This window comes from Ambystoma mexicanum, chromosome 3p (assembly GCF_040938575.1).
Source record: "Ambystoma mexicanum isolate Mex_15411 chromosome 3p, UKY_AmexF1_1, whole genome shotgun sequence".
NCBI lineage: Eukaryota > Metazoa > Chordata > Amphibia > Caudata > Ambystomatidae > Ambystoma > Ambystoma mexicanum.
This window is the reverse complement of record NC_090925.1, coordinates 461115989-461141122: the sequence shown is the minus strand read 5'-3', so window position 1 is coordinate 461141122 and position 25134 is coordinate 461115989.

Below are 25134 nucleotides of genomic sequence, written 5' to 3'. Positions count from 1 at the left end.
AGTTCTCAGCTCACTGTGCACCTCGTCAAGGTGATGTGAATGAGTATATGTCTGTATTGTAACTTGTGTATACCATCTTTGCCTATGAGAATATTCCACTTGTTGCATCCTGCGTCTGGTTGCTCTGGGATTGGCTACCTTTCCCACCATGGAAGGCTGTCCATTGTCTTGCTTGGCTGCATCATGTGTTTAGAGACCACACATTTGAGTCCTGTAGTTCATAGTTATGAGGATTTATTCTGTTTTTCTGCAGCTGGTCCCTTTGTTGTCTGGAGATTGGAATGTGTCCTCATATCTCTGACCTTGGCTGTGAGCTTGTATTTGCACACCTTGCTCTCTGTGCAGGTTGAATAAGCTTCTCCTCATCTCATGTGCTGTGGCTTGAGGCTATGTTCCCTTATGGGTTAGCTATATGTGGTTAGATCAGGTTCCATATGTACTCCTGTATATCCATGCAAATGTTGGCTTTAAGCATCAGCAAGCTTGCTTAGGATCTCTTGTTAGTCGTGGATCTGCATTACGGCATTTGGTTAATGGCAAAAATAATAAAAATATTGACAGTATCTATATATATCTGTCCACTAGCTATAGAACTGTGCGCTCATGTTCTTCATGTATACAAGTGTATATTTATGTGGTGCAGTGCGGACTGCACATGTGCTTCATGACGCCAGTAGAATGGCTTATTTGGTGCTCAGATGAGTCCATGAGGGTATGTCCGTCTACAAGCTCTGTTTCTTCTCCTATACTTGTGAAGATATTTAAATTATTCGGTCTGTATGGCTGGATGAGAGGACACCTTTCAGTGTACTTGTCGATCATTGGTGCACTCGGGATCTGTCAAACATAAGATGAATGGCAGTGAGTGTTTCTAGCCCTTTGTCCGGACATGAACTTGGGGGCTCAGAGGTATGATCTCCGGACTCCCTCTTCAGTCCCCCCTCTTCGATTACATCCCTATAAGTTCATCCTTTTGCTCTCGGCTGCCATATCTTCGTAATTCCTCTGAGGTGTCCATAGTAATTCACATGATTGTTGAAAGTCCATTCCATATAGCTGCACACTCCTTCCGGGTTGCGCCACACCCACTTTTCATCGAGGTACTTTTACTTTTGAATGGGTTGTCTAGCTTCATTGCCTCATTGCCTCATGTGGGAATAACTGACAAGTATACTATATGTTCCCTTAGTTTGTCTCTTTCTTCCACTATCTTGTCCCTTGCACCTCCTATATTCACATACATCAAGACTTTCATTCCAATATTTTCTTCTGCTGTCTTTCAGCACTGGGTGAGGCAAATCTTTACCACACACATTGTCACTCCTCCCAATATAACGTCCCCAATATCACTTTCAGCCCATCTGATAGCCACAACGGCATCCATGATCATATGTATGTTATCCACTTAGATCCTTTCCAGTCCCCTTGGATCCTTCCTCCATCTTTGCATGCATCTGAGAACTCCCAATTTTTGTGCAAACTCCTCCTTCCACTGCTGTGAGTAAATCCACAATATATTAGTTCTGGAGCGCTACCAACCGTACTGCTCGGAGCTCTTCCTTTATTGCGCTGAACTCATTCACTGTGGAATTTATGGTCAGCATCAGCTCCCAAAGGGTAATCTGCAGCCATTTTGCATTCATTTATGTCTGTACAGATGGTATTACTGATGCAAAGAACATTTGCATCCTGCTGAACAGCCCATATTCTTCTGATACTTCATCCAGTGCTGTTTCCAATGCTTCTGAGAAGTACTTGCCTCCTCCCATTACTCTACTCAATACAGCAGTATTCTAACTCTGGCTTATATGTTCCTCTTCCACAGACCTCTTCTTCCTTTTGTTGGTGTCCATCTTTGGGAATTCATTGAGCTTTATATATTTTTGTGGCATAACCAATGATGGCATATTGATGTGTACCAACAAGCAAACTCTTCCCCAGTTGGGTGGCAGCTTCTCGTATGTCTTTGATCTGCACACCCAGTAGTGATCCATTAGTACTGATGTGCCTATCTTCATCGCTGCATGCTTTTCTATGCTTCAGCAGCCTACATTTTCACCAACTTCTACTTCACTATTGTTCAGGTAGCAAAGTGCTGGTGGCTTCAGGGGTATTACCGTCATCGGTCCAGCTTAATTTTTCACCCAAGTGAGCAATTTTTTCACTCGTATCCCACTCCTTCAGGCACTTATCATTTTCTTCTTGTACCTTGTTCACTGTTGATTGTGGTAGGGTGAGAGTCTTGCTTCCCACCACTCCATCTTTCCAGCTGCCCTTCATGTAAACTTGGCCATACACTAGTATCTGGGGTGTTTCCCAGCACCCAGTTTCTTCTCCTGTCTCTTTCACTTTTGTCCATGGCCATGGCAATTCCTTCAATGTTACTGTCTTTGTCTCTCCCTTTACAGGCCCATTGGTTATGTATTGCATTGCCTCATCTAACTGCCAGTAATTGTTCATCATGTCTAATGTCTTTATGTAATTGTCTTCGTACATTGATCGCAGTGTTGCTGATTTCCCCTGAAATCTTCCTCGAGTTGTTGCCATCAACAGGTACATCAGGCAGTGAGCTCTTGCTGCAGGTATTTCAGTTGTTATAAACATTCTGAAGGCACTCATGGCATAGGGGATTACTAAGCAGACATAACAGCTCTGCCCGGTGGTTTCCTTACCTACTTTTGTCATGTGTTTGTACCACATGTTGTTAGACACTCAAGCAGTGCCGGTGAGATAGAAGTTTACCCCTTTCATGTCTATGTCAGTACAGTGCTTACCTATCCTTACCGTGCTTGTAGTCCTCTCCTGCCCAAATGACATGGATGTTCCACCTGCTTGTGTCGGGGGAATGTTAGTAGAAGATACAGCGGTAGCTCTAGCAACAAGCAAAATCCTCCAAAATATAAATGCAAAAATTTGCTTGGAATAAAGAGCCAAAGCAATATGATTACAATTTTTATTATTTCACCTAACTTTACCTGTGCTACCTGATCCGTGCAGCTTGACGATATAGTTACTGAAATGTGCAAGATTAGGCATTATTGGGTCAGTGTCTTTAGTTTTTAAGCCACGAAGACCAGATAATCGTTAGTAGCAAAAATGAATATATGCACCCGCACCCTTCTAATTGCAGGGTCTCTCAGAGTTGCTATAACTGAAGGGTTTCCCTGCTCCAGTTGTGGGTAGGCTTGGAGAAAATACTCAACACATGCAAGAAAATACACTCTAGGGGAGTTGGCCCAAAATCTGATGGGACTTCTCACACCATGGATAAACTGGACCAAAAAAGTATCAGGGTTGAAATCAAAGGGTAACATAAATACTCTATAATGTCAAAGTTGACATTCTTGACCAATATATTTGTAGAATAAAATAAACTGACAGTGCTCTAAATCAGTTAGACGTCCATTACCTAGCTCTACTGCGCTTGAGCGAGTAACCATTGTGTTTTCTCCACTCGGCAGAGTAAGTTCAGAGTTATCTTGCTGCTCTGATTGCTGCTGATTGTTGGCCCTGTTGATCACATTGCCATATGAGGCCACTGCTTTGTAGGGATTGCTGTCTGACAAGTGGTGGCAGACAGTCTTTCCTTCCAGCCGAACAGCCTTATTGCCTACTTCTGCAATGGTGTGGGGGTGTATATCTGGGTTCATCCCACTTCTGAGGAAATTACATAGCAGAACCAAATCTCCAATGTTAACCTGTCTCTTAATCTCAGAGTTCTCTTGTTTGTTGTCACAGCTACTTTCTCTGCTGTCTTCTGCACCCCCCAAAACCGTTGTATCTGGCGAGAGATAACAGAGGCACTAGCAATCAAGGAAGTAATGTAGTCATACAATTCCTGACCTAACACATCCATACTACTCTCAGCATCTTTCAAAGCCCTAGTGGGAGGAGTGAATGGGAGTTGCATGAATTGTCCTGCCACCACCAAATGGGGCATTTAATGGTGGCCAGACTTGGCATTACTGTGCAATGCAAACAGCCCAAGTGGTAGGCAGTTCAGCCAGTTCTTTTTTGTGCTTTGATGTGTCTTAGCTATTGTCTTAGTCAGAAGGCAGTTCAGGTGCTCGCACACTCCATTTGCTTGCGGATGGTAAGTACACAAAAGTGTATGTTGAATGCCCAGCAACGGAGTGAGGTGCTTGAACATCTCATTGGAGAAGTGAGGGCCATGGTCAGACTGCAGGACTTCACATATGGCCCATTGTGGGAACACTTGGCTGCCCTGAGTGCATCAGGATGAGAACAGGGGCCTGTCTCAATCCACCGAGAGAATGGGCATACATCCACTATCATGTAGTGGTACCCTTGGCACACTTGGATTGTGTCAACGTAGTCAACATGTAGATACTGAAATGGGCCTGCTGGTTGTGGTATGGCTCATCTCACAACTCTCAACATATGTTCTGCTGTGTACTGCTTGCTTGTACACAAGGCAATTGCTCACAAATTAAGCCACGTGTTCCCCCAAATTAGAACAAATTAGAACAGAATCATTTTTCTCCAGTATGGGTGGCAATTACCTCCTTCCCTGTGTGCATTCGATAGTGTAGTAACTGTGTCAATGCTGTGTTCACTAGTGCCAGAGGCATCACCACCTTCTCTGAGTTGGTTTGCCACCATTGGGCTTCTGTTGTAGATACTGTACATCCCCTTTTGGTCCATAATTCCTTCTTTCCCCTGGGTGCAGCTCCGAGCAACTCCATGATCTGTGCTTCTGGCAACACATTATACCCTTCCTTTAGTATCTCTGTCCTTGCATTAGGGACGTTTGATCCTGCCTCCATATCTAGTAACTCTCCAAAATATGCTGCATGCTTTGCTTCTGAGTCAACTGCTTTGTTTCCTCTTGAAATAGGATCTTCACCTTGTGTGTGTGTGCGCCTTGCGCTTCACTATGGCTTCCTGTGTAGGATAATCCATTACTTCGATCAGTTTGCCCAATAAAGGTGCATGCTGTACAGGTGCCCCATCTGCCCTACTGAATCCTCTCCTGATCCATCGTGACAGCCTTGAATGTACTGTTGATCTCAAGTATGCTGAGTCCGAGTATCCTGTTACTTCATTTCACTTGCTGTTTTCTAATGCTAGTATTAAGACCATTAACCCTGCTGCTTGCGCTGAATAATGTGATGGCAATCACACACTTGCCACTACCTCACTTGTTCCATCCTCCCTCAATCTCACCGCTGCTGTCCCTGTGTGTCTGTCTGGTCAATTGTTGAAGACCTGTGAATGTACAGCACATCTGCCCCCTCAAGTGCGTCCTCATCTACCTTGCACGTGTCGCTGAACATCTGTATGTTTGCTCTACAGTTGTGTGCATAGTCGCCTACCTGTAGTACATCTGCTAAAAATACTGCAGACTACATCACGTCAGTCCCATTCCTGCTAAAGATTTTAGACAAGAATGCCTAAAACCAAATTCAAAAAAATTACTAGAACGACATAAGCTCCTAGGAGCATGTCAATTAGGTTTCCGACCCCAACATGGCACCGAGGCTGCCCTCATCGATTTGAAGGCTAAAATTGATGATCTACAAGATAAAGGTCAAACAGCCCTCATCCTATTATGGGACCTCTCAGCAGCATTTGACCTTGTTGACCACAAGGTCCTCTGCAACCACCTTGACGCCACTGCTCATTTCTCCAAAGAAGCTATCAGGTGGATCGAATCTTTCCTCAGTGATAGGACTATGAGGGTGTTTTTCCACATCTGCAGCGACAGACCTGATTCCTATCCTGTGTGGAGTGCCCCAGGGCTCTGGCGTATTCCCTATTATTTACAACATATTTACCAAGCCCCTTTTTGATGATCTGGACCTTCTTGGTATCACCTACACAAACTATGCAGATGATACTCGGATTCTCCTCCCACTTTCAGGGGATTACAATAAGGATTTGGCCTTGGTGAATAGGATGTATCTCATCATCCAGGCATGGAGGGTAACCCACGGTCTATGCCTGAATGATGACAAAACAGAACTAGTCATCCTGGGTACTCATCCCAACCTCAAGAAACTAGGCTTGGAATACTTATTCGATATTGATGGCAACACTTTCAAGGTAGCCAAGGAGGTGAAGACACTTGGTTTCCATCTGGATGCCACCCTCTCCTTCGATAAACAGGTGAAATCTTTAGCATCAACCACAGCTTACACATGTAAGCTCATCAGAGCAGCTAAACACTTCATCTCAGAGTACAACTGCATTATTCTAGCGAGAGCCCTCATCTTATCTAGGATCGACTATTGCAATGCCTTATACATAGGTGCTAACAAATCAATCTCCCAGAGAATTCAAATATTGCATTCCTAAAAGATCACATATATCCAAGATAAGGCACAAAAACAACTGGCTGTCCACCCAAAACAAAATCCTCCTAAAAGTATCTTCATTCACCCATAAAGCCATGAACAATGAGGCACCCTCCTATCTCATGGATCAACAATTTAAGAGAAGCTCCTTTAGACCGTCAAGAATCCCTAGTGTTAACAGCCTTACCATTCGAGATTCAAACTAATCAAGGCCGGGGGCACCAGCTTCCCCGTCCAAGTGACACAAATATGGAATTCATTGCCACACCCTTTATGCGTTGAGCAATCCTACTTCAAATTTAGATCCAGTTATATCAATTTGCTGAAGTCTGCTAATGACTAACCGTAGTCACCAGACCACACCAGTTCCCCTTCCTACCTTGTCTGTACTTACCTCCCCACACTATCCCTCTCTTGCTCACTTATGCCATTGTTTGTATATACTTAACTGCCTTGTAATTGCTATGTAACTGCCTGTATATTTCTACCTTTTGTAAATATGTTTTGATAATTGTTTTCTACTGTATAGTACCATTTGTAACCATGTAAGCTTCGCATTTTATATACAGCTGCACCTGGTTACCTTTGTGTTTGGTGCACACTACAAATGAATAAAACAAGCAAACAAAAGAACAAACTGCTGGGCTAACAACTCTGCACCTCACTATCTTAAGGGAGGAGTCCAATAGTATCACATCATATCCTGATGCTCTCTATGTTGTCAGGGTGCTCTTTAGCTTCTGCAGTATAGCAAAGAGTGTGTGCTTCAAATAAAGAGTGATGGTGGACCCCATGGTAGTTCCTGCTGATTCATCTACTGCAAATGCAGTGTCTGCCAAAACCTGTTCACACTGATAGTGTCCTCTCATTACTGGGTCAAGTTTTTCACTGTAGTAAGCTACAGTGTGTGCCCACAACTTGTCCTCTGTGTCAATACTGCCTTCATCACTACTCCATCTGTGTGGGGAGAACACGAACAAATCCTTTTTGTAGTCTGGGATCCCTAATACTGGAGCTGGGCATATTGCTTCCTTTATTTCATTGAATGCCTCAGTCATCTCCTCCGTCCAGTTCATTGTCTTGTGTCCCTTCTGTGCATCTTTAAGAACACCAAGTAATGGCCTTGTGTATGTACTGAAGTCGAATACCCATACTCTGCAGTAATTGCACAACCCTAAAAACTGCTGTATTTCTTACTGTTGGGGGTTTGGCGGTCCTGCGTACTGTCTCCACCCTCTCTGGCATGATCTGTCAGCCATTTTGGGAAATTGTCTGTCCAATGTACAGTACTTCTTTCTGACAGTGCTGCAGTTTGGCCTTGTCCAGCTTGTACCCCTTGTCTGCTAACACTGTCAGAATGTACATTGAGTCATTTCTACATGTGTCTTCTGTTGTGCTGCAAATCAAAATGTCATCTACATATTGCAGGACAGTGTTTTCCATCTGTACATTGCCTAGCTACATCTGGAGGATCCTCTTGAATATAGAGGGTGACTTGCAGTACCCCTGTGGTTTCTATACATAAAGGAAGTCAAGTCGTGTGAGTCTGGGTGTAGTGGTACTGTGAAGAATGCATTCTTCAAGCCTATGACTGTGAAGCACGCAGCTTCCGCTGGTATGCTGCACAAAATTGTTGCTCGATTTGTGACCAAAGGATACTCTGCTTCTACAATGTGGTTTAGGGGGCATAAATCCTGCATGAAACGCCATGATCCTGATTTGATTTTTTGACAGGCTGCACAGCCGTGTTGCATGAGGACTCTGATGGTACTGGGATGCCCCACTCCACTAGTGCTGCAATTGTCTCATAAATGCCCTCATCTGGCTACTTTGAGAGTGGATATAGCTTTACTCTGGGTAGAATTGCACCAGGTTTTAACTTTAACTTCACTCCCCGTGTTTCTTTCAGAACCCCCACATCATAGGGACTTGTGATCCATAGGATGCTGGGTACCTTCACCAGATCTTCCTCACAGAAAGATGGTAGTGCTTTCAGTGCCATTGCCATTCTCTGTGGCACTTCCCTGTAATGTATTCTAAACCAGTAGGTCACACGCATCTCAAACACCATCTGGTGTTCTGATCATTTGTCTCTAAAGAGTTTGTTATCTAACAATGTGGTTAGCCTGCACCCTTCTGCCACTGCGATCACCGCTCGTCATGCGTGTCCTGTGTCATCCATCCCATGTATTGCTATCCACTCCTCCCACAGAATTACTGCCTCAATCTCTATTGGTACTGTTGTCTATTCCTTCTCATCCAGGTGGATCTCTGGTCTGAACAAGTACTTATTTGTCATCCGCCCACATCTTTCCTGCAATCCCTGGGAGACATGCAATTGCTGTATCAGTTCCAAACTTTAACAGTTCTTCATCCACTGGCGCCCTCCTCCATACCGTCGGTCTACAATATGCTTGAATGATCTCTCTTACATTGATCATGTGTATTCCTGGTGTGGAGCACACTAACCCTTTGTCAGTGAATAAAAGCGTCATGTTCAGTGTGCACATAATGTCTAGTCCCAGTATGTTTACAGGTGTCTGTCAAGAGTAAAGTAGAGGTAGTGACAAATCATGCTCCCCTATAGAAAGGGCAATATAATCTCTAAAAGGAACCACATCCCGAGCCCCAGAGAATCCTTGAGTATTCTTATCATCCCATCGCAATCTAAATGTTCCCTCTCGAATGCAGAACCTAGTAGTATCTGTGTCAACACGAAAGGAAAACGTTGTTTCACCTATCTCCACACATATGCTAGGTTCCTCTGCAGGGTTGGGTATGATGGAAGACATCAAGTCTGTCTGTGGACTGTCCTATTGCGGGTACAAGGACATCCCGTTGCCTGTAAATGGCTTGTTCCCTGTCATGGTGACCATTCCTAGTTTCCTAATGGGTACAGTAGCCATGGAGTCCATGAGTGGGCTTGTACTGCCAGCTGTACGCTGTCCTGCATTTGTGGCACCTGCTGTGTAGGACCTGCTGTGGTCCCGCATGTAGTCCACGAGGATGTCCAGTTCCTGGTTGCAGAAAGGCTTCTTCCTCTACATGCAGGAGGTCGTGGCTGTGTGTGGGGTCCCAGTCTGTGCTGCAGGTGCAACCTTCCTCATCTTGGATTGTGGCGCAGACCCTGGTTGGCAAATGCCGCCCTGATCAGTACGGCCAGTGGCACCGGTGGATTGATCCACGGGAGTGGCAGGTGGAGGGACGACCAAAGGCCTGACTTGCGTCAGTGGCAGCTGGGTGCCCTCTAATGGACCCTGCGCAGCAACATCCGCTGTGGCAGTGTCATTGATCGCGACTGTCCTGGTTGGCAGACTCACAACAACCGGGGTGTTGTTGGCTGCATCTGCCCCTGCACTTGCCAACACCCGGCTGGTCGGGGCAGGAGATGACATTAATGACCCAGGGACACATGTCTCGGTCAAGGCAGCCCTGCATGCACCTACGGTTTTCATCCTGCCCTGTTGGAAATCTTCCAAGGACTCTTCAAGTGCCAACGCAGCCTGCGCTGGCAGACCCTGAGCCTGGGTGGTAGTGTCCACAGCTGCACCTGCAGCTACCACTACCCTTGGGCCCGTGGCAGTCGATGAAACGGACTGCCGGGTCACACGGGCGCCAGTGCCAGATGCATTAGCTGCATCTCCCGGAACCACAGGGGGTGGTGGCATGACTGCACCGACACATGGCACAACATCGGGCTCAAGTGGCGCACCCCTTCCTCTTCCCCCTCTGCGGCCACCCTGCACACCCTGGAGTCCCCCTACTCCCTGGTCACCCCGGCCACGTCCCTGACCATGCCCGCCACGAGGAGAACGCCCAGCTGAGGCGCCCCTCGCCTTTGGTGGCCTCCCAACCATGGCACAGATGGAGTACTGCCGGCATAGATGGAGGAGTGCCAATGGGAGGTGTACACCACAATTGTCCTGGGCAACTGGGGTGAAGGGGGTGGGATGCAAGATGTTAACAGCCCCCCTGCACCTGCAAGGCTGTATGTGACCCCGGTGATGCTCAGGCACCCCAAAACTGCAATAAAACCGTGCACACAACACCGCAGCCTACATGCGTGGAATTAACGTCCCGCAGTACGCGGTGGCACCCAGTAACATTAAAAATGCGTACGCGTGGGACACACAGGCTATTATGACCTTGAAAACGGGTGTGATACACAGGGGCACCCGCAGTGGGAAAAATAGCATGCGTGACGCAACGTCAGACTAGCGTGATGATGAAAAACACGCGTAGCCAATACCCCTGCCAAAAGAAGAAATACATCCTTTATCCACTGTGAAGTTGTGATGGCGCGCGAAACAACACGAAGTAGCATCACACGTCTGTCTCCACGAAAGGCACGTACAGAGAACTGCTGGCCCCGCTCACCTTTAAGCTGTGCTGAGGGAAACACCCGTGCACGTTGCTTAAGCGCATATGCCCTTTCCTCGGATTATACGCATTCACACGCAGACGTGCAGTTTTTTCTCACGCTGAACCACTATGCACACGTCAGGAGGGAAACGCCCGCGCGTGTAACATCACTTACGCGCTTACGCGCTAAGGGCCTTTCCACAGATTTCACGCTGACGTGCAATTTTTTCACGTGCCAAATCACTCTGTATCAAGCTGGCCACACGAAAACACACGGAAGACCACGCTCCTGCCCAAAAGGCCATTTTCCTGCCCCAAGAGCCCCGAGCACGCTCCCACCAGCCATCTGTTGCTGCCTGCCTGCTGCCCACGTGCCCTGCTATTTTGTGCCTGCACGTCAGCCATCTGCAGGGGTCCAGTTGCTGTGTCCACCCCTGCTAGAACAGAAGACTCCCGACTGGGATACATCGCTCCACAGCCCAGCCCCAGGACCCAGTTGCACACCCACGCCTGCCTCAGGGGTCGCCATGTCGGGACAAACACCATCTGAGACCACTGGCGACCCCCTTCCAGAGAGGCAGAGGGCCACCAGCTTCAGTGAGAAGGAAGTTGGTATCCTGGTGGAGCATGTCCTGGGGCATTATGATGCCCTCTTTGGAACATCACGTGCAAACAAGGAAGGACGGGAGAGGATCTAGGAGGAAGTAGTGGTTGCCATCAATGTGGAGGGGGTGGCAACCCGCGACATCAAGCACGTCCGGAAGCGCTGGGAGGACTTCAGGTCCAGGACCCTATACAAGGCACGGCGCCTCGTGAAGGCAGAGAATGCAGAGGGGTGCCGGGTCAGCATGAGCAACATCCAGATGAGGGTCCTGGAAAGCGTAGGCCCAGCGCTCCATGCCCAGATCCTTCGGAGGCAGGCCCGTCTGGAGTTGAGCGGTAAGTGGTCAAGCATTGCTGTGTGAGACAGGGCATGTTGCAGTGTGCTGGTAGTCTGATACTTGCCTGTATGTGTAACATAGGCCATGTATGGATGTGTGTGTGCAGGGACATCATGGTCATGCATGTGAGACCAGTAATGTGTGAACCACATGGATGGTGCATGTGTTCCAATGCACCATGTTGAGCTGTATGCAGAATGCACGCATGAATGCATGCGAGTCTCTGTTCTTGGACATGGAGGGGGTGACGGATGGGTGCTGCTCTCATGTACATGTATGGTGCACATGTGTGTTTGTCTGAGAAGTGTATGTGTGACTTTGAAATGTCATGGATGCATGACAAATGTCCGTGATGATGTGTAGATTCACTCATGCAGTGCGGTCACCGGTGTACCCACTATGTCTGCGGTGTACAAGCCATGATGCATGACCCTCCGGTGATGTGTGTGCATGGGATCAGTATGAGCCATGATGCAAGTGAGTTTTAAGACAACATTTTGGTTAAAAGAGGCCCTTGTACATGGATGCTGATGTTGATTGCAGGCGGGACAGGATGGAAGTGACATTTGACAGTGCCACTCATGTGTTATTGCTTCCTGTCTAGGGGAATATTGTACTGTACCTTGATGCTTGTGTTCTATGTCTCCCTCTGTGCAGCGTTGAAAGAAGAATAGGGCGGAGACAGCGCTGTGGAGCCAAGCGGTGGGGATGCCTCCACCAGGCGGCGACGCAAGGCTCAGCCACCCTCCCAGGAATTGCCATCATCCGGGAGTGAGGGGACTGGTGCTGCGTCTGCCACTACGGCTGTAGCGGAAGGGCCGGGTGAGACCCCACAGGGGTTTGCAATGGCAGAGGATGGTGCAGAGACATCCAGGTTGGTGCTCTCCACAGAGGAGGAGGAGATCGCTACTGAGCCGCACATGGGGTCAGGTGGGGGTAGTACCAGTGGTGCAAGTGGTGCAGTCCAGGGCCAGGAGGCAGCACAGATCACCGCGGAGGGGCCTGTGCATGTCACTGTCCTTGACTCTGTGACTGCACCACCATGCACCAGCAGGGATGCCCCGTCCCAGGTCCGTCCGCAGGTAGGGGGAGGCCCACGTCATCTGCCTCTCCACTACCTGCAGACGAGGGGTCCCATGACCGTATGTGCTCCGTCCTGATTGGTGTCGCGTTGCGCACGTGTGACATTTGTGATGACGTGCATGCTTCCTGGGGGGAGCGCACATGCCATCACGAAGTGCAGCGTTGCGACGTGGCACTGTTGGGAGGGGCACTGGTCGGTGGGTTCCTACATGTGTCACACCCTCTGGTGGACCTCTCCTCCTCTGTGGAGACTATGTGCCAGTCATTCTCCCTGCCGTCTTCCGGCCCAGATTCCACCAGGGCCCCCTGTGAACCTGGCCTGACCAACACAGCCAGCTTGGTGGAGATCCCATCCCTGCCACAGTCGGGAGTCGGCGGTCCAACAGGGGTGGCCACCACAACAACTGGAGACCAGCAGATGGATGATGTGCAGGCATCATCGTACAGGGCACATGGACAGCATCAGCAGGAGTAGGCTCTAGGTGGGAGCAATGATGGGTCAGGGCCATCGACATCAGAGCGGCAGGCATCAGCCAGAGGGCAGGAGGACCCTGGTATGGGTGTGTCTTTCGTGTGGCTGCGGTTGGGCCGGTGTATGGTCAGAGCGGAGAACTCCATGCGGAGGGCACTGATACATTTTGATATTTTAATTCCATGTGTGGGATTCGCTCATTGGGTTCATGCACGTCAAATTGTGGTTTTGCACAATCTATGGCAAACTGTGTGTGTGTGACCGACAGGTGTTGATGTACATGGTTGACTTTTGTTTTGTGTCGTGACATAGGCATGTCGGTGTGTGGTGGATTGGTGAAATCATTGCATTGCAAGACTGGGGTGGCGTGCTGTGGAATTGCGGTGCACATGAGGGCCATGATTGTGCAGCTTCCTTTCGTGTTGCAGGGGGACATGAGTCGGGGCCTACTGGCAGGTGCCCCTCAATGCTGGGTGGATGGGGTGCTGGGGGACATGAGTCAGGGCCTGCTGGCAGGTGCCCCTCAATGCTGGGTTGATGGGGGTGCTGGGGGACATGAGTCGGGGCCTGCTGGCAGGTGCCCTTCAATGCTGGGTGGATGGGGTGCTGGCGGACATGAGTCGGGGCCTGCTGGCAGGTGCCCCTCAATGCTGGGTGGATGTGGGTCCTGGGGGACATGAGTCGGGGCCTGCTGGCAGGTGCCCCTCAATGCTGGGTGGATGGGGTGCTAGGGGACATGAGTCGGGGGCTGCTGGCAGGTGCCCCTCAATGCTGGGTGGATGGGGGCGCTGGGGGATATAAGTCAGTGCTCACTTGTGCATGGTGACATTTGGGCTGGCTGGGGGTCTTCAGCAGGGCGGATAGGCTGCCTGTGGGGCATGACCAGGGGTGTACTGTGTACCCCTGTTTTGATGTCTGACTGCAGGCCCTGGGGAGGGGGGAGAGGGCACACCTGGGAGGACACACACTGTCAATTCGTTGAGGCACCCCCGAAATACACGTACCCCCCTCGCACAGGGCCAATCGCGTGTGAAACTTCCTGTGCACCCCCGAAATACACGTACCCTGCTCGCAGAGGGCCAAACGCGTGTGAAACTTCCCACGTACCCCAGAAATACACATACCCCGCTTGCACAGGGCCAATCGCATGTGAAACTTCCTGCGCACCCGAGAAATACATGTACCCCGCTCGCCCAAGGCCTATCGCGTGTGAAACTCCCCGCGCACCCCTCAGAATACTCGTCCACCCTCGCCCAAGGCCTATCGCGTGTGAAACTCCCCGCACACCCCTCCGAATAAACGTACCCCACTTGCCCAAGGCCAATCGCGTGTAAAACTTCACGCGCACCCCCGAAATACATGTACCCCGTTCGCCCAAGGCCTTTCATGTGTGAAACTCCCTGCGCACCCTTCAGAATACACATACCCCGCTCGCCCAAGGCCTATCGTGTGAGAAACTCCCCGCGCACCCCTCAGAATACACGTACCCCACTCGCCCAAGGCCAATTGCATGTAAAACTTCCCACGCACCCCCGAAATACAGGTACCCCGCTCACCCAAGGCCTATCGCGTGTGAAATTCCCGGCACACCCCTCAAAATACACGTAACCCGCACGCCCAAGGATTATCGCGTGTGAAACTCCCCGCACAACCCTCAGAATACACGTAACCCACTCGCCCAAGGCCAACCACATGTAAAACTTCCCACGCACCCCCGAAATACACGTAGCCCGCTCGCACAGGGCCAATCGCGTGTAAAACTTCCCGCGTACCCCTGAAATACATGTACCCAACTCGCAGAGGGCCAATTGCGTGTGAAAGTTCCAGCGCACCCCAGAAATACACGTACTCCGCTCGCACAGGGCCAATCGCGTGTGAAACTTCCCGCGCACCCCGGAAATACACGTACCCCGCTCACACAGGGCCAATCGCGTGTGAAACTTCCCGCACACCCCCAAAATACACGTACCCCGCTCGCACAGGGCCAATCATGTGTAAAACTTCCCGCGCACCCCAGAAATACATGTACCACGCTCGAACAGGTCCAATCGCATGTGAAACTTCCCGCGCACCCCTGAAATACACATACCCCACTCGCAGAGGGCCAATCACGTGTGAAAGTTCCCACCCACCCCAGAAATACATGTACTCCGCTCGCACAGGGCCAATCGCGTGTGAAACTTCCCGCGCACCCCGAAAATACACATACCCTGCTCGCAGAGGGCCAATCGCGTGTAAAACTTCCTGCGCACCACAGAAATACACGTAACCCGCTCGCAGAGGGCCAATCGTGTGTAAAACTTCCTGCGCATCCCCCGAAATACACGTACCCCACTTGCACAGGGCTAATAACGTGTGAAACTTCCCACACACCCCAGAAATACACGTACCCCACTCGCACAGGGCCAATCGCGTGTGAAACTTCCAGCGCACCCCTGAAATACATGTATCCCGCTCGCACAGGGCCAATCGCGTGTAATACTTCCCACACAGCACGGTACGTGTATTCAGAGGGGTGCGCAGGGACTTTTACAGACTTTTTCGTAGTTGGGGGGCTGTATGCTGGTCGACTGGCCTGTGCACCATGTACGGGATTTGTTTGGGGGTTGGTGGCATAACTGGCGCTGCTGCAGGGTCGCTGCGCCACTCTGCACCACTGCTGGTTTTGTCTGTTAAGATCCATGAATACGCTGTGTGCGGAAATGGATTTTGGCACACGCGGTTCGTGCACACTGCCACACGTGCACACTGTGCGCCAGCCCCGTGCACCACTTGTGCGCTGAATTCTATGAATTAGCCCCTTCATTTTTTCTTTTATGTGGTCCTCCACAAACTGTTTCAAAACATTGAAATTTACCTTGAGCATGTCCATTTTCTGTTCCATGAGTTGCAGAGTCTTTTCCAATGTGTCTTTTGGTGTATTATTTTCAATGTTTGTATGGTATTTTAAAAATAAATATATATATATATATGTTAAGTACACATAAAGTAATGATTATTAATTTGCTTATTTTCCTCAAGCCATTCCAAAGTACTGAACATTTCTGTGTAAAAAACAAAAATATATTCATTTTAGTGTATCTAATACAAAAAGTTTAGAAATATATAAGAAAAATAAAGTTCAATTACTAGTTTCTGGTAAGTTGTATTCTTACTGTTGTGTACGTCTGCTGTTGTCATCCTTGATTTCCTGGATGTTAGTATTAGCAGTGCATGGTGGTGGCGCGAGTTATGGTTGCTTAGCTTACCATGAATGGCAAATTTGAGGGGGTTTTCGGTTTTACTTGGAACCATAGCATCCCTTTAACAATGTTTTTATTTATTGAATTCTATAGGTTTTTAGTAGCCCAACTAAACCGTAACGTCCCTTTAACAAAGTTCTTTTTTTACTGAATACTTAATTATAAACATTTCCAAACACACACGCATAATGTTCCATAGATATACTTGTATACCAGCAGTTAGCCCTTCTCCTAGCCTTGAAGCAGGGGTAAAACAACTCCCAGCTACAAACAATGTCGAATCCTCGTCCATTTGCTGATGGATATAAACTATTTGGATCTGTTTTGATGAAAGATAAACGCTAATATGTGTGTTCTAATGTGTTGCAGAAAATCAGTCTAAGCACTTTATTAAAATACATCTAGTACACCGTCCTTTTCTGCTGTAAAATAATTAACAACATGTAGATTCTTCCTCCCACGTATTAAACTCCATGCACAAAATAAACATACCACAGGCAGTAAATGATCAGTTAATGGCTGTACATTATCACAGAAAGCTGTTTCTCAAGAAAGGAATTAAAAGTGTTTGTCACAGCTTTAATTAACCGCTGTTGTTCCATCTGGAAATGTATTCTGTGCTGGCTCAAGCAGTAGACATTTTGACATCATAATTTCAGCATAATAACTAATTACACAGCACAAGTGATGTGATTTTCTAATTACTGGTCAGTAATGATGTCACAACTAACCGTTAATAAAGGAATAATTTTCTAGGTGTGTGAAAAACTAACATATATCCACAAAATGATAGCAAAAGAAGTTATAAATGCTTTAGCAGATGTGTCCTTAATCACTTTAATTTCAAGATTGGTTAAAAAGACTCTTGTATTGGAATTCATAATTTATTATTTGGAGTACGTTTTTTTGGCATATAGTTGAAAGGTACTGTGCCAGCATATAGAAGTTTTACATATATCTGCTGTATAGTTTGTTAAAACAAACCTGCAGAATGTTTTCATTGGTGAGATGGATGTAGATCCTGTAAGAGAAAACTGCAAGTTTAGAAAGGAAGCTTGCGATGAATCAGCCTCTGATTGACAGCACAATTACACTTTCAGAGTTAAAGGATACAGCTGAACTATTAAGCTGAACTGAAAATGTTAGATTGAGAGTTTGTGGCTCTGAGTGGTAGAAAGCTCTGTGTCTGCCTAAAGAGCCAATAAGAATGGCATTACGATACATGGCTCGTAAGAGAAGAATGGATCCTGTGTTCCTCTCCCCCCATGTCCATGGACACATCTGGTGGTTCACTGACAGATCCCATGTGCCATTCTGGCACTTTACCATGCCCCTTTCTACCCCTGTAGTGAAAGAGGACTGCTTTGCTTGTAGACACTTGCGTCTGTTCTCAGACAATGGGAGGGAAACACATGTGTTCTGATTCTGAGGGGGATATTGAACTTAAAATAAAAAAAAAATATAGGTTGTTCATTTCATTCTGCATATTGCTAAAAGCTGGAGCTATACAAGAGCATGTGTGTGTGTGATTGGAGAGTCATTGGTTAATTGGTTGGGCATATATGTAATGCAGCAGGGTACTTTACATAACCTTGGTTGTAGGTGGTGAAGTGGTATGTAACTGGTGGTATGCAGTGAAATCAGGTGTCACACATGTGTCAGAGCATGGTGAATTGCCTAAACCCTCACATGATTATTAGTCATTGTGAAAGAGATGATATCTTACTGAATATCTTTGCAATTTACCATGAAAAATACATTTGGAGCTCTAAAGGCACTTTCTCTACACACCATGTGTATCTTTTCCAGGATTACTCAAAGACAACTATGGAAGAGGTCAACATAAATTTGTTCACAAAATGAAAAATCCAGGATTTATGAAAATAAAGTAAGCCCACCACCCACTAACTTCATGTATGTGCTCTTAATTAGTGCCAGGTAACAATGAGCCAAGTGTGTCAAAATGTTCAAAGACACCAAACAGTGGATCATCATTCCCAAAGAAGAGTAGACACATGATTGGCCACTGCCAGGGTCCAGGCCTACAAAATCCCACAGACCTACTATTCAAATACTCATTCACAGCACACATTGCATCAACATGGACAGGGAAGAAGCGGGCACGGGACTTCAGATCATGCCTCCATTTTTCCCAGGCCCTGATTATAACAAAGCATACAGAGACTCTCAACACCAGGAGTTCCCGAATCAAGCTTCATCAGAGATTTTTCAAACGCGCAGGAGGGCATACTAACGGTGAGGTACTCACAAAAACAAGTACTAATTAATCTTCCTGATAAACAAACTGAGCAGAACTGTACTATCCATCGTGCATAAGGGCCTCTCTTTTTTGCCCATCAATCCCAAGGATAGGATCTCCACCAAAATTGAAATAGGGACATTTCTGCATAAGGTCAGATTAAACATCATTTTTAAGGAAGACGCTGAACACGCTGATACAAACTGCACTGGCCTATGTCCCAAGAAGAAAACCCACCAGTGAAATCCTCACATTTGAAAAGTAGAAATGATTTAGCAGCCCTATCCATGTTTTTTTTTTTTATTGGATATTTATAATGCTTCTATACAGCCAATGGTGTGTCAAGGCGCAAATCCAAAAACCCATGGCACAACCTGTCCAATGCAGAAAGACTGTCCCTAGAAAAACATAGCAAATGCAGAGATCTGGTGATCAAACCAGCCGACAAAGGAGGTGGGATTATTTTAATTGGAAAAGACCAGTATGAAAGTATGGTCCTCACTCTTCTCAGTGACCAAAAAACTATTTGACCCTTAATCAAAACCACACCATGGGAATAAAACAGCTTATCTCCGAATTTAAACTGTTTGTCCTCAATAGAGATTGGATCACTAGAAATCAATGCGACTTTCTCAACAGCACATCTCACCACATCTCACAGAACACCTTATTGGTATGTCCTTCCCAAAGTACACATGAGCAGCATTAATGCTCCAGGGAGGCTGATTGTGTCTGGCTGTGTTTCAGTGCTAGACCCCTTGTGCAAATTTGTTTTCCTGAAACCACTCAGCCAAAACACTAGATCTACAATGACCACTAGGGGTTTCCTCTTAACTCTGCATACCAGAACCATAAGGTAAGAAAACCTTCACAATTGAAATGCTATATGCATATATTCTCCCTCTCTTCTCTATACTAGACTGTTACTTACCTTTGCCGGGCCTGTCTCCACCAGATTTATTTCTCAACACTGTGATCAAGGCACACTCCTCAAATCCATACAGAAGTGTGTGTTTTTACATTTCTTCATACCAGAACAAATGTGTTTGTGTTCTGAGCAATGCTTTGTTTCTTTAGGACCACTCATCTTTTATTATTTTCAATCTTTTTCTCCAGAAAATATGACATAAATACATTCAATTGATTGATGCAATTAATCTGTCAATGCCTGATGGATGGCACTACTGTCTGGTGAGCGCCCCCTTAACTTCTAGAACAAATTTGCCACTATTTATTTTTGTTTATCCCCTTATTGCACAAACACTACTCTGACTTAGATGTGTCCTCTTTTTCACATAAGCGGGGTCCACCTGACTAGAACTTGGTCCTGAGGAAGGTGCCTGTCGGGCAAGCACCCAAACGTCTTTTGATGCCAAACCTGATTCCAATACTTCCCCACAGAGGACTGCTTTCTTATGATTCATCTCAACCCCAACATTAACAGATCCTACATATGTATATTTTGTCTAACAACTTTTATACAGAATAGTTGCACTCAAACAGATTGCAAAGATATTCATTACCACTGATTAATTATTCATACATCTGCTAACTTTCTAAGACGTTAACAGATGTTTCTGTAATTACTGCTCTTCACACACAGATGTATGTTTTATCTGATGAACTCTTTACAGATTAATTTACAAGTCTGACTGTGCTTCCTGTACCATACTTTCCTTTGCAGAAAATCTTCTTTCCTCTTTTTAGAATATTAACATTATCTATAAGGTGTGTAACAAAAATGTGTTGATTTTGAATGTTAATATGTTATCATGTAATACTCTGTGCTTTTTGCTTATGTCTAGAATAGTCTAGAATACCCAGTGTCCTTTTATATACTGAATACATGTTTGTATACATTTTGCCATTTCCTTTATTAAATGCAACTTCTATGAAATGTCGATTTCATGAACATGAACAATGGTTATCATTGTGGCTAAGTCTTACTTTGACATTAACTGTGACTGAAATTATTCTTGCATTTATTAGTAGTTCTCCAACAGGTTCAGGTTCATTGTAAATCCCCCCAGTTCTTGATTGTGTAGGGGTACCCTTCCCACTTCATATCACTATTATAGCAAACCCTACTGCAGGCAGCTACATGGCTTTGGAAAAGAGGGATTAGGGCCTGTCCTATGATCAAACCCCAGCTCTACTTTTCCGTGGCGTTGTTTATAACACCATCTACATCATTAACATGACCAGAGAAAATAGGCGCAGTGGGCCTCATTACAAGTTTGGCAGTGCAGTAAAAAAAAAAACAGCAGTAATTTAGTTACTGCCACATTTTGTGGAAGTAACAGAATTACCTCAAAATGTTCCACACTGCTGAATTCCGAGTTTTGATGAAAAGTGGAGGATCCACATTCAGCAAAAAGTTGAACATAAACTCTCCAGTTTTCCTACAATGATAAGCAAATTTACTGCAGTGTAAATTTGTTAAAATTCCAGTGGAGAGTTATGAACTCCAGAAAGGGGAAATCACACTGCTCTAACACCACTTGTAAAACTGTGGTAACTACAAATGAGACAGAGTGCTCTTAATAGTCAGGGAGTGAAAATAGTGTTTTGGTGTTTTGGGGTTGGTGGTGGCTACTGTGTTTCCTCGAACATTGTGGAGCAACTTGAGTATTTTTTTCATCTCTACTGTTGCCGTGCCAAGGAGGAGGACTTTTACCTTAAAAACATCACTCTGAGCAGAGTGTGCAGCATGTAAAGAGTGTTTTGATGTTTGGGCATGAGGTCATCATTTTGTGTTCACCAGTTTATCAGCTGAGGTATCTGTCTGGGACCTGCTGGCTGTTGACAAATTCTCACACCTTCCAGTCACCCTGAACTTCATTACCGTTTTTGGTAAGTCTTCCACCTTTCGCTCCTTTTGTGCTTTTGCGCTTGCCATTTGTTGGCATAATTACTCCGCATTGATAACACGCTCCCGTGCTATTTAATAACTAACTAGGGGATCGGACCAGCAATAATTCCCTCTGGCGTGACTCCATCGCAGCCACAAGGAAGCGTCAAGCCACCACAGCCGCCGCAACACGACCTGTGAAACGTGCTGCAGTAAACAGGAAAGGCAACATGATTAATATACCACAGACATTAGGGCTGCTCTCAAGCACCATGGAAGGTGAAGGGGGGAGTGACAGCGTTTCCCAACGTAATGTGTCATTTTTTCAATCTAAATCTGGGCCCTCGTTGGAATCAGAGCATATTGATTTAACTTCACCTAAAGAAAACAAAAAAAAAAGGCTGCAACACTTGTTACAAATTTGTCAACAACACACGGTGGCCATTTTTGATTTTGCAATGAATACCAAGCCTGACATGAAGATTACAGACTTTTACCAAGCTTCTAGTGTTACTCTCCAGGAAGCTGCAGCTGATCTCTGTGCTGAACTAGTCGATGAACTTAGTTCTGACATTCCCTGTATTGGCTCAAAGGCTATTGAAACCATAGTAAAGGCGTTGATTATCCCCAATGTGGGATATCCTTTAGATCTTATTGTGAGTAAAGTCAGTTCACCTTAATCAGGTACTCCTACTATAAGTCTCCCTATTACCACAGCCACCAGTCAGCTGCATTGAATAAGCAGGCTAATGTGGGGCTTTCTATGCAGGAGGATTCACAAAACTTTTTTGCCTCTAGCCCAAAGAAAGCTGAATTAGCCCACCACACGGAGTCTGATGTCACCATTGTGATGCACTCTCCTATTACACATTCTATCCCAGTGTTCTTTATGAATTGTTCTTTGTTGAAGGCTCGAAATCTTATCGTGGAGCAGAGTTGCATATCTCAGGATTGTGATGATAGTACATGCTCAGCGGCCATGTTTAATATACTTGAAACCTTACTTTCTCAAATAACCCCCAATTGTGATGCTATTGCAGCAAAACTGGGTAAACTCTGTTTAAGTTCTGACAACACAACGTCTGTGATGAATAACATCATTAAGGCTTTAAGTATCATGTCTGGTCGCGGAGAGGCTTCTAATGAAATGGTGACTGCTTTGTCAAGCTTATTTCAGGAATATGTTCATCGGAATAAAGCATGCCCTACTTCATAGTCAAACCACAAATTGGATCTCAATTCTACTGCCTGTTATTCATGCAAAAAGAACAAATCTGTAAAGTAGGTGATTATGTATGAAAATTTAGCTGGGGTAAAAAAAGAGGAAGAAACAATGTCAAAGATCCGTCCGTGAATTTGCCATTCTTCCTACTTCCCTGTCTTCCCCTCCGGTAAAGCCTAAATCTACATCTCAAGGCAATAAGAACGCTCTGCGATCAACTAACTGTGCAGCTATATTTCCCACATAGACTGTTAAGGCAGTGCCAACGACAGGAGAAAACCTTCTAGAAAGTCAGCAACTTAAGGGTTAAAAAAAGGAAACAACTATAGACTTCATTTCCATCAAAAGTCTATTGATGGAGGGAAAGTTCCTATCAAAGCTCCTCCTGGAACTGTAGAATTTGTTGAGGATTATTCTTTTAATTTAGAAGATTTATTTTCTAATCAAGTATCTACTGAGCCAGTAAGCTTTCCCTAAACCACAGGCACACGCTCTTCAAAGAACAATGTGATGACTCAGTTAGACCTGGGTTGGCCACCTGAGGATATCCTTATAAATGCTAGGTCGCTGTCCTCTACAACTACCGTTAAGGCATTAACAATACAAAGCATTTTTTGCGATGTCAGTAGATTTTACATTAATCATTTTCACCTTTTGGAACTATTAAATACTTTTATGCTATTGTGCTTTATTAGAAGCAGTGATATACGTATAGTTGACATAATCGAAAATGTAAGCCAAGCTACTTCTGTTGCTCACTTTTTTGCTGAAAGTACCCTTTTGTATATTATGGAGTATAGTGCCTCCTTACTGAAATTGGGATATGAATGTGCCTCTGTTGAGATGAAAGATAATAGTAAGAATTGGCATATGTATGACGTTTGTGGGGTCAGCAGGATCACTCTACTGACCTTAGACTCATCTGGTCAGTCTTTGCATTTTGGCCCCTCTCACCACAATAACTTTCCCAGCCTCGATCAGCATCTTATTGACCACAGCTACCCACTAGAGAAGGCAACATAGGAGATGAGTCCCATTGGGAATGGCTGGCAAACATGGTGGAGAGGCGTCATACTTCTCGTACCTAACTGTGGTCTCTGCCACCTTTTCTTCTATTAAGTTGGAATACCCGTGGGAACTCTCACTTGTTTGAAAAAGATGTTTTTTTGAAACATATTGATAGGATTTGTGTGGTGGCACTACAGGAGACTTGGCTTGTGAACTCCCTTATAATCAATGGGTGGAACATCCTCACCCGCCTTGAGGTACAGAGACTTAGAGGCTGCCCCAAAGGTGGTTTTGTCTTTGGTGTTAAGAAAAACTTGGCCTTGTCAGAGATTCCCTGCAGATCATAGAACATTCTTATTGGCAAAATAACTGCTCCACTAGACCCTTATTCACATTTACAACATGAGTTAATCATTCTTAATATGTATGTACCCCGTTATGAGAAGATCCATCTGGGTATGATTAAGGAATTGGAGAATGTCCTTAATGAAATTAATAACGACATTCCAATCTCGGTCTGCAGGGATTTTAACGCCAATATTCCATGTTTTTCTGCCCTTGATGGAAGGGGTTGGAGTTGTGAAGATCTTATTGGTCAGAATTAAAGCACTCTTAGAGCGTTTTGTCAAGGGAAATGTTGGGTGTGCTTGTTGTCTTCGAATGGCTTCAATATGGTGAAGGGTGCCTTCCCCTCTGTTAACCCACCTCATTATACTTGGGTTGGCAATGGAGAAAGTAGTACATTGGACTGCATGTTTGTAGCAAATTCTGCCACACTGATAGACAAAATGTGTATTTTCCAATGACATGAGAGTGACCAATATACGCTCATTTCCCGCTTAAACTTGCACGCCCAACCACCAGGCCTTATAACAACTGGACAACTAACTGTTATTGTTATGCTTAATCAAATTCCTTGGACTGACCAACTGCTATATAAAGCCTCCCTTGTGACTCGAAATACCCTTAATAAGTACATGGAGGTGCACTTTCTCGATTTAGGTACTGCTACCATTGAGACTGCTATGTCAGCTATCACACAATTCGCGCTATTAAGAAAATATTAAGAAATGTTCCATGGTTAAATCTCTATCTACGCATAGGGTGTCTTTAGCTCTAATAAACTTCACTCCCATTACTATGATAGAAAGATTAGAAATAGGAAAAGAGCTCTCCATTGAGAATTGCGTATTTTGGCTAAATTGGATCTAGGTACTACAGAGCAGAGCGCTAAAGTAAGGGTTGGCAAACAAAAGTATGCTAAATGGCTAAAAAGGCATATGTTTTTATTGGAGTGCGCTAGCTTGAAGACCGTAGTGCAGGTGTCCACTACTAACGACTCTGAAGGCAAAAGGCTGGAGACATTAATGGTGTTT